Below are 10,297 nucleotides of genomic sequence, written 5' to 3'. Positions count from 1 at the left end.
GTGTCATTGTGCGCCTGTGTTATTTATTCGAGGTACTCCTCGCTCTTTTGTTTTGGGTTTCTACTCTTTGTTTTGTAGAGTTTTTATTTGGTCTTCGTAACCGTGCCTTTACACGGCACGCCGTAATTTGGGCTAAATAAAAAACCCTATTATGCGTTCCTGCGCCTGTCTCCCAAATCTCTTCATACCAATGTTACACATAAGTACATTTTAGCAATTCCATTTACTTTTGATACTTAAGTATATTTAAAACCAAATTTCACTTTTATTTGAGTAATTTTCTATTAAGGTATCTTTACTTTTACTCAAGTATGACAATTGAGTACTTTTTCCACCACTGCAGCCTTGCTACAGGTGAGGAGTGAGACTGCATACAGAGAGTGAGCAGAGAAAAGAAAAAGAGAGAGGAGGCCTGTGTTCAGATGTGTGCATATACAATTGCTTTTGTACCAGGTTAAATAATCTGAACATTGATATATTTTTCAAAATAAAAAATTGTAGATACGGGGGCCTTTTTTAGATAATAATCTTAATTGCCACTTAGCGGGGAGCGAGCATGGGTTTGCGGATGGAGCGATACGGAGCGGAAGGAAAGAGACATGGAGGGATCATTATGCTGTTGAGGAGGTTTGGATGGGAGGCCCATTATCCGAAGGCTCTCCGTCTCTTTGTCTGTCTGTCTGGTTACATTTTCATGAACTCTGGAGTAGGTGAGGACAGTTAGCCCCCATAGGCTTATTACACCATGCATCTGTTTTATCTACTGCTTTACACTTTGTGAAGCCTTGATGTCAATTAAAAGGATCACCCAATAAAGTTTCATTTCTGAACCTATTTCCCTAACACTTTAGATGCTCTACAGACTATCAGTAACATTTCAACTAACTATCTACTAACCCTAATCTTAACCCTTATTCTAAACCTTAACCCTAAGCATAACCTTAGCAAGCAGTTGCTTATCAACAGATAGTTAGGTGGTAGTATGACCATCTCTAGAGCATCTACACATGGACAATCTGAACGATCCAGACAAAGTGTGAACCCTATTTCTTCTTTAACATATCATTGCATGTATTTTTCTCTCTCTCTGTCTCTCTCCACTCTCTCTCTCTATGCCTTGTGGTGTTGTTGCCAGTATGTATTGATGCCATTATTGAGTGATGGTAGTGCAGCCAGCTCACGGTGGAGCTCACCTGCCAGGTGTCCTGTGGTGTCAGCCTGGCTGTGTGTGTGTGTGTTAGTGTCTGTGTGTGTTCTACTCTCTTAAACACAACTATGACTGAGCTAGAGAGGGAGAAAGGGAGGGCGGAGGATGGAGTAAGGGAAGGAGGTAGTGAGGGAGTGAGGGAACAGGAGAAAGACAGAGGGAAAGAAAAGGGGGGAGAGAGAAAGAGAAAAGAAAGAGAAGATGTGTAGCCCATAGACCTGAGAACATCAATCTACAGTACATGCAAACGTCCATCTGTATGATTTGTCATGTGTGTGTTTTGCCTTCCCACCCTGTCCCTGTCTGTTGTGTACTCGTCCCTGAGTGTTGACACGACGCTATAGAAGAGGCCATTCCAATAATAGTGCAGCTAAGTGGCAGGCAGTTCCACACTCACGCTACTGCTGGGAACTGCCAGGGACCTCACCATATTATCACGATACTTAGGTGCCGATACGCTATGTATTACAATTCTCAGGATTCTCAGGATTCTACATGCATTATGATTCTATGTGATTTTATTGCGATTGTTCCAAACATATTCCTCACTATATGTCTGCTGCAGAGAGACAAGAGAAAACTAGTTTTGACCAGTCATGGAAATAAAAGTGCTGAAAACAAATTGTCTCCCTATTTAAAAATAAGATGGAGAACAACTACGAAGGAAAATTATTGGAGTTTTGGTGATAACTAGCACAAAAATAATATTGTCAAGATGATACTATACAATATATTGTCAAAAAGAACATACATTTTTCCCACATCACTAACACATACAAGGACACACACACACACACACACACACACACACACACACACACACACACACACACACACACACACACACACACACACACACACACACACACACACACACACACACACACACACACACACAAAATACTTTACACCTGAACAGCCATGTCATTACTACACATCACAGGTAAGTGCCAGCTTCCTCTTACTGCATCTATCGGCCGTGTCGTGACTGACAGCTCTATCACGCCATCTCATCCTGGGGGCTGTGTGTGTGTTTTTTTTACAATTTTCCATAGGGCTATCAGCCCTGGCTATTACTGAAAACACATGTTTTCTCTCTGACCCCCCAGCGTATACCAAGTCATTAGGCTATGTGGCCTTCCATATTCCTATTCCATAAAAAGAAACTAAATACAAAGAAATTATATATTTTTCTCTGTACCACAGTAGATGTCTCGTATGCATGGCTCGGGTCAAGCTGAATTGGACGGATGTTTAAGCAGATCTGCTAGAAACAGCAAGGGGTCTGGTGGGTAAAAGAGAGGAGGCGGAGGGGTGAGAGAGAGGGAGGAGGTGGAGGGTGAAAGGGAGGGAGTAGAGTGTAGGGAGGAAGAGGTGCACACAAGGCCTTTGTATCTGTAATTAGCTAATTAGGTGTTATTTCAGGGACAGGAGGTTCGTGGCACCTTAATTGGGGAGGACGGGCTTGTGGTAATGAATGGAGCGGAATTGGTTGAATGGTATCAAATAAATCCAACACATGGTTTCCAGGTGTTTGATGCCATTCCATTTGCTCCGTTCCGGGCATTATTATGAGCCGTCCTCCCCTCAGCAGCCTCCACTGATTTCAGCTGCCATTTCTTATAACCGCTGTATGGAGGAGCTCACACAACCAGCCTGTCAGGAGTAGAAGGGGGAACAGAATGAGAGGAAGAAAAAATAATAGGAGGGGGAACAGGAAAAGAAGGAGGAAGAAAGGAATAACACTGACACTGGAAAAAGACAAGGTGAGGCAGAAGAAGAGGAAGAATAAGAATGGGGTGGGGAAGAATGGAGGGAGTGCTATAGCACAGACACAGAAGACATCTCAAATGCTAAACCATTCATTTTTATTGGGATGTATTCTGTACTGCTCAGTAAGCTGCTAGCGCCAAAAGCCTTACTGGGTTAGTGTTATGTGATGTTGAATTTGGAGCACGCTATGCTGGCAGTAACTGGGCAGGGTCTATGCCCGGGCTGTGTGTGTGTGTACTCATGCAAGCGTGTCTTCGCACCTGTGTGTGTGTGTGTGTGCCCCCTCGTGTGTGCCCATGCTATGCCCAATGCCAGTTTCCTGTCGGAGTATGCCTGCACTCCCTGGGACGATAAGTCATGCTACTTGTAAGCAGAAGAGAGAGCAGGAGAGAGAGCAGGAGAGAGAGCAGGAGAGAGAGCTTAGCCACATGCCAACCTGTCGCCCACTGACTACTCTAATTATGTTTTTAGCACGTGGCCAATCATGGACCACTGCTCTCTTAAACACAGCTCTGACTGAGCTAGAGAGGGAGAAATTATTTGTCATGTGTGTGTTTTGCCTTCCCACCCTGTCCCTGTCTGTTGTGTACTCGTCCCTGAGTGTTGACACGACGCTATAGAAGAGGCCATTCCAAGAATAGTGCAGCTAAGTGGCAGGCAGTTCCACACTCACGCTACTGCTGGGAACTGCCAGGGACCTCACCATATTATCACGATACTTAGGTGCCGATACGCTATGTATTACAATTCTCAGGATTCTCAGGATTCTACATGCATTATGATTCTATATGTGATTTTATTGCGATTGTTCCAAACATATTGCTCACTATATGTCTGCTGCAGAGAGACAAGAATCCTGAGAAAACTAGTTTTGACCAGTCATGGAAATAAAAGTGCTGAAAACAAATTGTCTCCCTATTTAAAAATATGATGGAGAACAACTACGAAAGAAAATTATTGGAGTTTTGGTGCTAACTAGCACAAAAATAATATTGCAAGACGATACTATACAATATATTGTCAAAAATAATATAAATTTTTCCCACATCACTAACACATACAAGCACACACACACACAAGTACTTTACACCTGAACAGCCATGTCATTACTACACATCACAGGTAAGTGACAGCTTCCTCTTACTGCATCTATCGGCCGTGTCGTGACTGACAGCTCTATCACGCCCTCTCATCCTCCACACACACACACACACACACACACACACACACACACATTCCCCTTTCTCCTTTGTCTTAATCACACCACAACCACACACTCAGATAAGCTACATACCTATTTCAAGAAGTGGACACTCAATATACACACCTAACCGATATACTTCATACCCACATACTCACCACAGCATACGTGTTTTGCATAACAACTGCCTCCATGTCTTTCTATTTCCAGAAGCTGCACTCAAGTTCAAGAATGGAAAGGAGATTACATGTGGTCTGAAAAAATACTGGAGACAACAACATAATTGTAAGTCCTGATTTAGCTGTCAGTGCTCAGCTCAGGGATGGTTTGTCTTGCCGACATGCTCCTGTGGCATTATGGCGTGGAATACGTTAGGCTTCAGCACGGGGAGGAGAGGAGATGGGTGAACTGCATGTGTAACGGTCAATTTTTTTGTCTGCTTTTGAAAAGAAGCCATCTTGACAAAAAGAAGAAAACAACAATATACCTTCCTACCTGATCACCTTCCTACCTGATCACCCTCTTACCTGATCACCTTCCTACCTGATCACCTACCTACCTGATCACCTTCCTACCTGATCACCTTCCTACCTGATCACCTACCTACCTGATCACCTTCCTACCTGATCACATTCCTACCTGATCACCTTCCTACCTGATCACCTTCCTACCTGATCACCTTCCTACCTGATCACCTTCCTACCTGATCACCTTCCTACCTGATCACCTACCTACCTGATCACCTTCCTACCTGATCACCTACCTACCTGATCACCTACCTACCTGATCATCTTCCTACCTGATCACCTACCTACCTGATCACCTTCCTACCTGATCACCTTCCTACCTGATCACCTACCTACCTGATCACCTTCCTACCTGATCACCCCCTTACCTGATCACCTACCTACCTGATCACCTTCCTACCTGATCACCTTCCTACCTGATCACCTTCCTACCTGATCACCTACCTACCTGATCACCTTCCTACCTGATCACCTTCCTACCTGATCACCTACCTACCTGATCACCTGTCACGCCCTGACCTTAGTTATCTATGTTTTCTTTATTATTTTGGTTAGGTCAGGGTGTGACGAGGGTGGGTATGCTTGTTTTGAATTGTCTAGGGTTTTTTGTATGTCTAGGGGTGTTGGTAAGTCTAGGCATATGTATGTCTATGGTGGCCTGAATTGGTTCCCAATCAGAGGCAGCTGTTTATCGTTGTCTCTGATTGGGGATCATATTTAGGTTGCCATTTTCCCTTTTGGTTTTGTGGGTTCTTATTCTATGTTTAGTTGCCTGTCTGCACTAGCCATATTAGCTTCACGGTTCGTTTTGTTATTTTGTTTGTTTTGTTCAGTGTTCATTCTTTAAATAAAGAATGTACGCTTATCACGCTGCATCTTGGTCTCCTCCCTACGACGGCTGTGACATCACCTTCCTACCTGATCACCTACCTACCTGATCACCTTCCTACCTGATCACTTACCTACCTGATCACCTTCCTACCTGATCACCTTTCTACCTGATCACCTACCTACCTGATCACCTTCCTACCTGATCACCTTCCTACCTGATCACCTTCCTACCTGATCACCTTCCTACCTGATCACCTTCCTACCTGATCACCTACCTACCTGATCACCTTCCTACCTGATCACCTACCTACCTGATCACCTTCCTACCTGATCACCTTCCTACCTGATCACCTTCCTACCTGATCACCTACCTACCTGATCACCTTCCTACCTGATCACCTTCCTACCTGATCACCTACCTACCTGATCACCTTCCTACCTGATCACCTTCCTACCTGATCACCTTCCTACCTGATCACCTTCCTACCTGATCACCCTCCTACCTGATCACCCTTCTACCTGAAAACCTTCCTAACTGATCACCTTCCTAACTGATCACCTTCCTAACTGATCACCTTCCTAACTGATCACCTTCCTAACTGATCACCTTCCTACCTGATCACCCTTCTACCTGATCACTACCCTACCTGATCACCATTCTACCTGATCACCTCCTACCTGATCACCCTACTACCCGATCACCTTCCTACCCGATCACCTTCCTACCCGATTACCTTCCTACCCGATCACCTTCCTACCTGATCACCTTCCTACGCTGTTTATTATCTATGCATAGATAATCACTTTACTTTACCCCTACCTACATGTACTGTACAGTATTACCTCAATTACCTCCACTAACCTGTACCCCCGCACATTGACTCTGTACCGGTACTCCCTGTATATAGCCTTGTTATTGTTATTTAATTGTGTTACTTTTTTTAATACTTTAGTTTTTTTAATTTTTTAACAAATATTTTCTTACTTACTTCTGAAGAAAATCTGAATTGTTGGTTATGGGCTCGTGAGTAAGTATTTCACGGTAACGTCTACTACACCTGTTGTAACCTCATGAATTGGTGCCCTCTCACCCTTTCACTCTTCCTCATAACTTCTGCTTTTCTCTCCTCTCATTTTCTCGCTCTCCATGCACTTTTTTGCTCCTTCAGCCCCTATAGAGGAGTGTGTAGGTGTGTTTGTGTGTGTGTGTGACATTTGTTATCCCAGCCCATAACCATGGCTGGGGGTAAATAATTGGCCAGACTTCTTTCTGCCTTTCCCATTAACACCAGTGGCCATTCTCAGATACCCTCTCATTACCCAGCACCATCTCACATGCACACACATAGACACGCATGCACGCACACACACACACACACACAAACAACACACAAACACACACACAGGATCAACAAACACATACACAAGAATCAGTACAAGGGAAAATAAGAAAGAGCAACTGGGTAACTGGATGAAGGCGATGAAGGGACTTTCACAGCAGGACAGGAGGGAGGAAGTAACCATATATTCCAACTATATGTTCTGGTTCCACTATTTACCCGAGAGACATATACAGGAGGTTGGTGGCACCTTAATTGGGGAGGACGGGCTCGTGTTAATGACTGGAGCGGACTCTGTGGAATGGTATCAAATACATCAAACACATGGCTTCCATGTTTTTGATGACATTCCATTTGCTCCGTTCCAGACATTATTTTGAGCTGTCCTCCACTCAGCAGCCTCCACTGATAGGTTTGTGTCCAAATAGCACCCTATTCCCTTTACAGTGCACTTCTTTTGACCAGAGTCCATAAGGCTGTTGTAACATCCCCTTTCCCTATGGCGCCCCCTATCCTTAGTCCTCCTACATGGCACCACAGTGTGACTACACTACATTCCTGATGAGTCAGCAGCAGCACTAAATGGACACTGTGGTAATGAATGTTCACAGGGGGCAATGGGCTTTTTTTTATTGGTCCTACAAACACCTGCTTTATGACGCTGCAAAAACATCCCCAGCTGGCCAATCCGGGGCCATCCATCAACACCCTTCGTTCTGTCTCAAGGCAGAACAGGTCCTCATCGCTCATGTGATGTAAGTTTGTACCCATAATTTACCAAACAGACTCCCCCCTTCAGTCTCTGAATTTTGCCTACCGATTGGGCACAATACAGCAGCCCAAGGAGTGTAACATTAGTGTGTAGAAGGGGTGATATGTAGAGGTGATTTAGGGCTGCACCCATCCTTTACCTTCAATCTTCACCCTTCTGTCTCTGAAGGGTTCATTACAGTAGGCCTATGTAGGACTTATTAACAGCAGCTCCAAGGGCTGTACAATTAGTGTGTAGGAGGGGTGATGCTAAGGTCATTGTAAGAACCACCTCCTGTTGGGTTATGGAATGGAACAATTACCAAACATTGACCTCTGGCATTAAAGGGAGTGGTTGGTGTTGTCTATCAGAATGACTGAAGGGAGGAAGGATGGAGAGATGGAGGGGGAGAGAGAGAGAGAGCGAGAGAGAGACCGACAGACTGTCAGACAGCCAGCAAGACAGACAGACAGACAGAAATATAGAGACAGACAGACAGACACAGAAAGACAGACAGACATAGAGAGCGATAGATCGAGAGGGACAGACACTGACTCCTTCCTGCCTGTCCTAATTGTTGCTCTCTTGCTCTGCTGTCATACCTGAAGGTCACAGCCATCCCTCAACCTGTCACACCCGTCACCACTGTGTCACAACTGTGTCAACACTGAGCGCATCATGACAAGACACAACACTGCTTGACATGCAACACACACACATGGACACACTCGCAATGCACGCACAAACGGACACACGTGCACAGACATGCATGCATGCACGTGCACGCACACCACCATTCAGGTTTATTCAGGTTAGATGTATAAAATCCAACTGTCCAATATTTTTTAACACTGCTGTGTGGACGTATACATGACGCTGATAAGCCTTTAAGTGCCCACAGGGAGTTGAGAGCCTGAATGCAAAGCAGGCTAGAGAGCAGCAGAATAGCTTTCATTCTACAATTACCATGGTCACCCTGTTTCTGTTCTTTCTTACCTGCTGCTTTCTCATAAAGAAAAGTTGAGAAAAAGATCGGAGCCAAATGGGCTCCTGTGATGCATTGTCCTGGCAACAAGAATGCTGTCATTGTGGAAAGGGCAGAATGGCCTTTGCCAAGCCGAGGCTGAGACAGAGCGGGAGCGGGCCCATGACACAAAAGCCCCAGTACCTGCCATTTGGGTCACAGGCAGGGGTCACAGTCTGCCCCACTCATTTCCGCTCACCCCCTCTCCCTCCTACTCTATCTTTCTCCAAATAATTTCTTTGCCCACTTAGGCAAGCGAACAAGCAGTACCATCTGAGGCACCGGAGTCAAAGGATGGAAAATGAATTACCGTTTGAAGTCATGTGGTGCTCAGAGAGAGAGAGAGAGAGAGAAAGCGCAGGGGAGAGAGAAGGAGAGAGAAAGAGAGAGGGAGGGTGAGAGAGAAAAGGGAAGCATTTTTTTCTACTCCCTTCATTTCTCAGCGAAGATGTGATGTGATAATTATTACTTAAAATGTTTATGTGGTGCTGACTCAAAACTAAATGACAAGTCACATCAACTCATTAAAAATGTTTATGTGGTGCTGACTCAACTAAATGACAAGTCACATCAACTCATAAAAAATGTTTATGTGGTGCTGACTCAAAACTAAATGACAAGTCACATCAACTCATAAAAAATGTTTATGTGGTGCTGACTCAAAACTAAATGACAAGTCACATCAACTCATAAAAAATGTTTATGTGGTGCTGACTCAAAACTAAATGACAAGTCACATCAACTCATAAAAAAAAATCATGATAACAAATTAACTTTTTTCCTAGCATGCTCTACTGCAGGTATATTATTGGGGAATTGTTTTTAATATCTATGTTTTTCCATGTACATTGAGTGACTGATTGATTCATCTTATGCTACATTTTTCTAAACTAATCCAATCCTTTAGTTAGATTTCAATAGGAATTACACATCACTTTGCAAGCCAGCATAATGTGACCTGCAGGTATGGTTCGCAAGATTCTGGAACATTTCCCAGGTTTTCCAGGAGTCTTCCAACCGGGATTTGCAAAGTCACATCAACAAGGATTTTTTGAAAATCTGTGAATTTGGGGAAAGTTACTGGAACTTTTCTAGGCCTCAAAATATGGCCTTATGAGATACAGTGGGGCAAAAAAGTATTTAGTCAGCCACCAATTGTGCAAGTTCTCCCACTTAAAAAGATGAGAGAGGCCTGTAATTTTCATCATAGGTACACTTCAACTATGACAGACAAAATGAGAAAAAAAAATCCAGAAAATCACATTGTAGGATTTTTTATGAATTTATTTGCAAATTATGGTGGAAAATAAGTATTAGGTCACCTACAAACAAGCAAGATTTCTGGCTCTCACAGACCTGTAACTTCTTCTTTAAGAGGCTCCTCTGTCCTCCACTCGTTACCTGTATTAATGGCACCTGTTTGAACTTGTTATCAGTATAAAAGACACCTGTCCACAACCTCAAACAGTCACACTCCAAACTCCACTATGGCCAAGACCAAAGAGCTGTCAAAGGACACCAGAAACAAAATTGTAGACCTGCACCAGGCTGGGAAGACTGAATCTGCAATAGGTAAGCAGCTTGGTTTGAAGAAATCAACTGTGGGAGCAATTATTAGGAAATGGAAGACATACAAGACCACT

Source organism: Salvelinus namaycush, chromosome 35 (assembly GCF_016432855.1).
Source record: "Salvelinus namaycush isolate Seneca chromosome 35, SaNama_1.0, whole genome shotgun sequence".
NCBI classification, from domain to species: Eukaryota; Metazoa; Chordata; class Actinopteri; order Salmoniformes; family Salmonidae; genus Salvelinus; species Salvelinus namaycush.
This window is presented reverse-complemented; position numbering follows the sequence as displayed.